Source organism: Phoca vitulina, unplaced genomic scaffold, assembly GCF_004348235.1.
Source record: "Phoca vitulina isolate PV1807 unplaced genomic scaffold, GSC_HSeal_1.0 scaffold10, whole genome shotgun sequence".
Taxonomy (NCBI): domain Eukaryota; kingdom Metazoa; phylum Chordata; class Mammalia; order Carnivora; family Phocidae; genus Phoca; species Phoca vitulina.
This window is the reverse complement of record NW_022589713.1, coordinates 48,803,086-48,809,188: the sequence shown is the minus strand read 5'-3', so window position 1 is coordinate 48,809,188 and position 6,103 is coordinate 48,803,086.

Sequence of the window (6,103 nt, the reverse complement as noted above, 5' to 3'; positions counted from 1 at the left end):
AGTTCCATCCACGTCGTTGCAAATGGCAAGATCTCATTCCTTTTGATGGCTGCATAATATTCCATTGTATATATATACCACTTCTTCTTTATCCATTCATCTGTCGATGGACATCTTGGCTCTTTCCACAGTTTGGCTATTGTGGACATTGCTGCTATAAACATCGGGGTGCACGTAGCCTTTCAGGTCCCTACTTTTGTATCTTTGGGGTAAATACCCAGGAGTGCAATTGCTGGGTCATAGGGTAGCTCTATCTTCAACTTTTTGAGGAACCTCCATACTGTTTTCCAGAGTGGCTGCACCAGCTTGCATTCCCACCAACAGTGTAGGAGGGTTCCCCTTTCTCCGCACCCCGCCAACATCTGTCATTTCCTGACTTGTTAATTTTAGCCATTCTGACTGGTGTGAGGTGGTATCTCATTGAGGTTTTGATTTGGATTTCCCTGATGCCGAGCGATATTGAACACTTTTTCATGTGTCTGTTGGCCATTTGGATGTCTTCTTTGGAAAAATGTCTGTTCATGTCTTCTGCCCATTTCTTGATTGGATTCTTTGTTCTTTTGGTGTTGAGTTTGATGAGTTCTTTATAGATTTTGGATACTAGTCCTTTATCTGATATGTCATTTGCAAATATCTTTTCCCATTCTGTCAGTTGTCTTTTGGTTTTGTTGACTGTTTCCTTTGCTTTGCAAAAGCTTTTTATCTTGATGAAGTCCCAATAGTTCATTTTTGCCCTTGCTTCCCTTGCCTTTGGCGATGTTTCTAGGAAGAAGTTGCTGCGGCTGAGGTCGAAGAGGTTGCTGCCTGTGTTCTCCTTTAGGATTTTGATGGACTCCTGTCTCACATTGAGGTCTTTCAACCATTTGGAGTCTATTTTTGTGTGTGGTGTAAGGAAATGGTCCAGTTTCATTCTTCTGCATGTGGCTGTCCAATTTTCCCAACACCATTTGTTGAAGAGACTGTCTTTTTTCCATTGGACATTCTTTCCTGCTTTGTCAAAGATTAGTTGACCATATAGTTGAGGGTCCATTTCTGGGCTCTCTATTCTGTTCCATTGATCTATGTGTCTGTTTTTGTGCCAGTACCATACTGTCTTGATGATGACAGCTTTGTAGTAGAGCTGGAAGTCCGGAATTGTGATGCTGCCAGCTTTGCTTTTCTTTTTCAACATTTCTCTGGCTATGTGGGGTCTTTTCTGGTTCCATACAAATTTTAGGATTATTTGTTCCATTTCTTTGAAAAAAGTGGATGGTATTTTGATGGGGATTGCATTGAATGTGTAGATTGCTCTTGGTAGGATTGACATCTTCACAATATTTGTTCTTCCAATCCATAAGCATGGAACGTTTTTCCATTTCTTTGTGTCTTCCTCAATTTCTTTCATGAGTATTTTATAGTTTTCTGAGTACAGATCCTTTGCCTCTTTGGTTAGATTTATTCCTAGGTATCTTATGGTTTTGGGTGCAATTGTAAATGGGATCGACTCCTTAATTTCTCTTTCTTCTGACTTGTTGTTGGTGTATAGGAATGCCACTGACTTCTGTGCATTGATTTTATATCCTGCCACTTGACTGAATTCCTGTATGAGTTCTAGCAGTTTTGGGGTGGAGTCTTTGGGTTTTCCACATAAAGTATCATATCATCTGCAAAGAGTGAGAGTTTGACTTCTTCTTTGCTGATTTGGATACCTTTTATTTCTTTTTGTTTTCTGATTGCTGTGGTTAGGACTTCCAATACTATGTTGAATAGCAGTGGTGATAGTGGACATCCCTGCCGCGTTCCTGACCTTAGGGGGAAAGCTCTCAGTTTTTCCCCATTGAGAATGATATTCGTTGTAGGTTTTTCATAGATGGCTTTTATGATATTGAGGTATGTACCCTTTATGCCTATACTCTGAAGAGTTTTGATCAAGAAAGGATGCTGTACTTTGTCAAATGCTTTTTCTGCATCTATTGAGAAGATCATATGATTCTTGTTCTTTCTTTTGTTAGTGTATTGTATCACGTTGATTGATTTGTGGATGTTGAACCAACCTTGCAGCCCAGGGATAAATCCCACTTGGTCGTGGTGAATAATCCTTTTAATGTACTGTTGGATCCTATTGGCTAGTATTTTGGTGAGAATTTTTGCATCCATGTTCATCGGGGATATTGGTCTGTAATTCTCCTTTTTGATGGGGTCTTTGTCTGGTTTTGGGATCAAGGTAATGCTGGCCTCATAAAATGAGTTTGGAAGTTTTCCTTCCATTTCTATTTTTTGGAACAGTTTCAGAAGGATAGGTATTAATTCTTCTTGAAATGTTTGGTAGAATTCCCCTGGGAAACCATCAGGCCCTAGGCTTTTGTGTTTTGGGAGATTTTTGATGACTGCTTCAATTTCCTTAGTGGTTATAGGTCTGTTCAGGTTTTCTATTTCTTCCTGGTTCAGTTTTGGTAGTTGATACATCTCTAAGAATGCATCCATTACTTCCAGGTTATCTAATTTGCTGGCATAGAGTTGCTCATAATATGTTCTTAGAATTGTTTGTATTTCTTTGGTGTTGGTTGTGATTTCTCCTCTTTCATTCATGACTTTGTTGATTTGGGTCATTTCTCTTTTCTTTTTGATAAGTCTGGCCAGGGGCTTATCAATCTTGTTAGTTCTTTCAAAGAACCAGCTCCTAGTTTCGTTGATCTGTTCTACTGTTCTTTTGGTTTCTATTTCATTGATTTCTGCTCTGATCTTTATTATTTCTCTTCTCCTGCTGGGTTTAGGCTTTATATGCTGTTCTTTCTCCAGCTCCTTGAGGTGTAGGGTTAGGTTGTGTACTTGAGACCTTTCTTGTTTCTTGAGAAAGACTTGTATTGCTATATACTTTCCTCTTAGGACTGCCTTTGCTGTATCCCAAAGATTTTGAATAGTTGTGTTTTCATTTTCATTGGTTTCCATGAATTTTTTTAATTCTTCTTTAATTTCCTGGTTGACCCATTCATTTTTCAGTAGGATGCTCTTTAGCCTCCATGGATTTGAGTTCTTTCTGACTTTCCTCTTGTGATTGAGTTCTAGTTTCAAAGCATTGTGGTCTGAAAATAGGCAGGGAATGATCCCAATCTTTTGGTACCGGTTCAGACCTCATTTATGACCTAGGATGTGATCTATTCTGGAGAATGTTCCATGGGCACTAGAGAAGAATGTGTATTCCGTTGCTTTGGGATGGAATGTTCTGAATATGTCTGTGAAGTCCATTTGGTCCAGTGTGTCATTTAAAGTCTTTATTTCCTTGTTGATCTTTTGCTTAGACGATCTGTCCATTTCAGTGAGGGGGGTGTTAAAGTCCCCCACTATTATTGTATTGTTGTCGATGTGTTTCTTTGCTTTTGTTATTAATTGCCTTATATAATTGGCTGCTCCCATGTTAGGGGCATAGATATTTACAATTGTTAGATCTTCTTGTTGGATAGACCCTTTAAGTAGGATATAGTGTCCTTCCTCATCTCTTATTACAGTCTTTGGTTTAAAATCTAATTTGTCTGATATAAGGATTGCCACCCCAGCTTTCTTTTGGTGTCCATTAGCATGGTAAATGGTTTTCCACCCCCTCACTTTCAATCTGGGGGTGTCTTTGGGTCTAAAATGAGTCTCTTGCAGACAGCATATCGATGGGTCTTGTTTTTTAATCCAATCTGATAGCCTGTGTCTTTTGATTGGGGCATTTAGCCCATTTACATTCAGGGTAACTATTGAAAGATAGGAATTCAGTGCCATTGTATTGCCTGTAAAGTGACTGTTACTGTATATTGTTTGTGTTCCTTTCTGGTCTATGTTGCTTTTAGGCTCTCTCTTTGCTTAGAGGACCCCTTTCAAGATTTCTTGTAGGGCTGGTTTCGTGTTTGCAAATTCCTTTAGTTTTTGTTTGTCCTGGAAGCTTTTTATCTCTCCTTCAATTTTCAAGGACAGCCTAGCTGGATATAGTATTCTTGGCTGCATATTTTTCTCATTTAGTGCTCTGCATATGTCCTGCCAGTCCTTTCTGGCCTGCCAGGTCTCTGTGGATAAGTCTGTTGCCAATCTAATGTTTCTACCATTGTAGGTTACATATCTCTTCTCCCGAGCTGCTTTCAGGATTTTCTCTTTGTCTCTGAGACTCATAAGTTTTACTATTAGATGTCGGGGTGTTGACCTATTTTTATTGATTTTGAGAGGGGTTCTCTGTGCTTCCTGGATTTTGATGCCTGTTTCCTTCCCCAAATTAGGGAAGTTCTCTGCTATAATTTGCTCCATTATACCTTCTGCCCCTCTCTCTCTTTCTTCTTCTTCTGGGATCCCAATTATTCTAATGTTGTTTCGTCTTATGGTATCGTTTATCTCTCGAATTCTGCCCTCGTGATCCAGTAGTTGTTTATCTCTCTTTTTCTCAGCTTCTTTATTTTCCATCATTTGGTCTTCTATCTCACTGATTCTTTCTTCTGCCTCATTTATCCTAGCAGTTAGCGCCCCCATATTTGATTGCACCTCATTGATAGCCTTTTTGATTTCTACTTGGTTAGATTTTAGTTCTTTTACTTCTCCAGAAAGGGTTTCTCTAATAACTTCCATGCTTTTTTCAAGCCCAGCTAGTATCTTTAAAGTGATGATTCTGAACTCTAGATCTGACATCGTACTAATGTCCATATTGAGTAGGTCCCTGGCAGTCGGTACTACCTCTTGTTCTTTTTGTTGAGGTGATTTTTTCTGTCTTGTCATTTTGTGCAGAGGAGAATAGATTAATGAGAGAACAAAATGCTAGCAGGGTAACAACGTCCCCAGAAAATATATTCTAAACAAATCAGAAAAGACCTGAAGCAGTGGGAAAAGAAAGGGAAAGAGAGAAAAAAGAAAAAGGAAAAAGATAAAGATGAAGATAAAAACAAACAAAAGCAGAACAAAAGAAAACAAAACAAAAACAGAATGTGATCAAATATGATCAGGCTGGTTTATAGATCAGTGCCACACACTAGATTTTGGGTGTATTTTGGTCTGTTAAAAGAAAGTCCTTCCCAAAATTTTAAAGAAAGAAAAACTTATATATGTACAAAAATAAGGGTTGATATGATGAAGGGATGGAATATGACTGTAAAGATGGAAATTATAAAAAATTTTATAAAAGGATTTGATAAGTTGTTTGAAAAAAGAAAGAAGAGGATTAAAAAAAAAGAAAGAAAGAAAAAAGGGAGAGAATGTGATCAGGCAGGGGAGTAGAAAAAAACGATACACTAGAGATTTAGAGTATATTTTGATCTGTTAGAAGAAACTATCTCAAAATTTTAAAGAGAGAACAACTTATATATATATGCCAAAAATACGGGTAACTACTATGAAGGGATAGAATATGACTTTAAAAATGAAAAATAAAAATGTTTTTTTTTAAAAAGGGATTGATAAGATGTTGGTTGAAAAAGGGAAAAAGAAAAATTCAAAAAAAAAGAAAAAAAGAAAAAAGAAAAAAAGACAGTTAAAAAAAAATAATTTTCTTTGAAAGACTAAAGAATCATGGTAAAAAAGCCATGAATTCTGCGTGCATTATTCCCCTAGCGCTGGAGTTCTGCCGTTCTCATTGATCGGTAAACTTGGTCTTGGCTGGCTGTTCTCGCTGATCTTCTGGGGGAGGGGCCTGTTGCCGTGGTTCCCAAATGTCTTTGCCGGAGGCAGAATTGCCCCGCCCTTGCCAGTCCGGGCTAAGTAATCTGCTCGGGTTTGCTCTCCAGAGCTTTTGTTCCCTGCAAACTTTCCGTACAGCTTTGGAGGCGGAGAGTGAAAATGGCGGCCTCCCAGTCTCCGCCCCGGAGGAGCCGAGAACTCGGGGTCCCGCTCCTCAGCGAGCCCCCAGAGAAAAGCAGTCAGTCACTCCCGTCTCCCCGGTCTCTGGCCACACTCCGCGCTCACCCGGCCTGTGACTGCGCGTTCCTATCTCTGGCACCTGACCCCGGGTGGAGTCTCCAAACCCAGCAGATCCCCGCGGTGCGCTCCCGCACCTCTCCTCCCGGGGGAAGAAGGTGAGTCTCCCCGGATCTGCCACTTGTTGGGTCCCTGCTGGAGGAGCAGTGGCCCGACTGTGCCGCGGATCACGGTCTATGACAACCCCGAG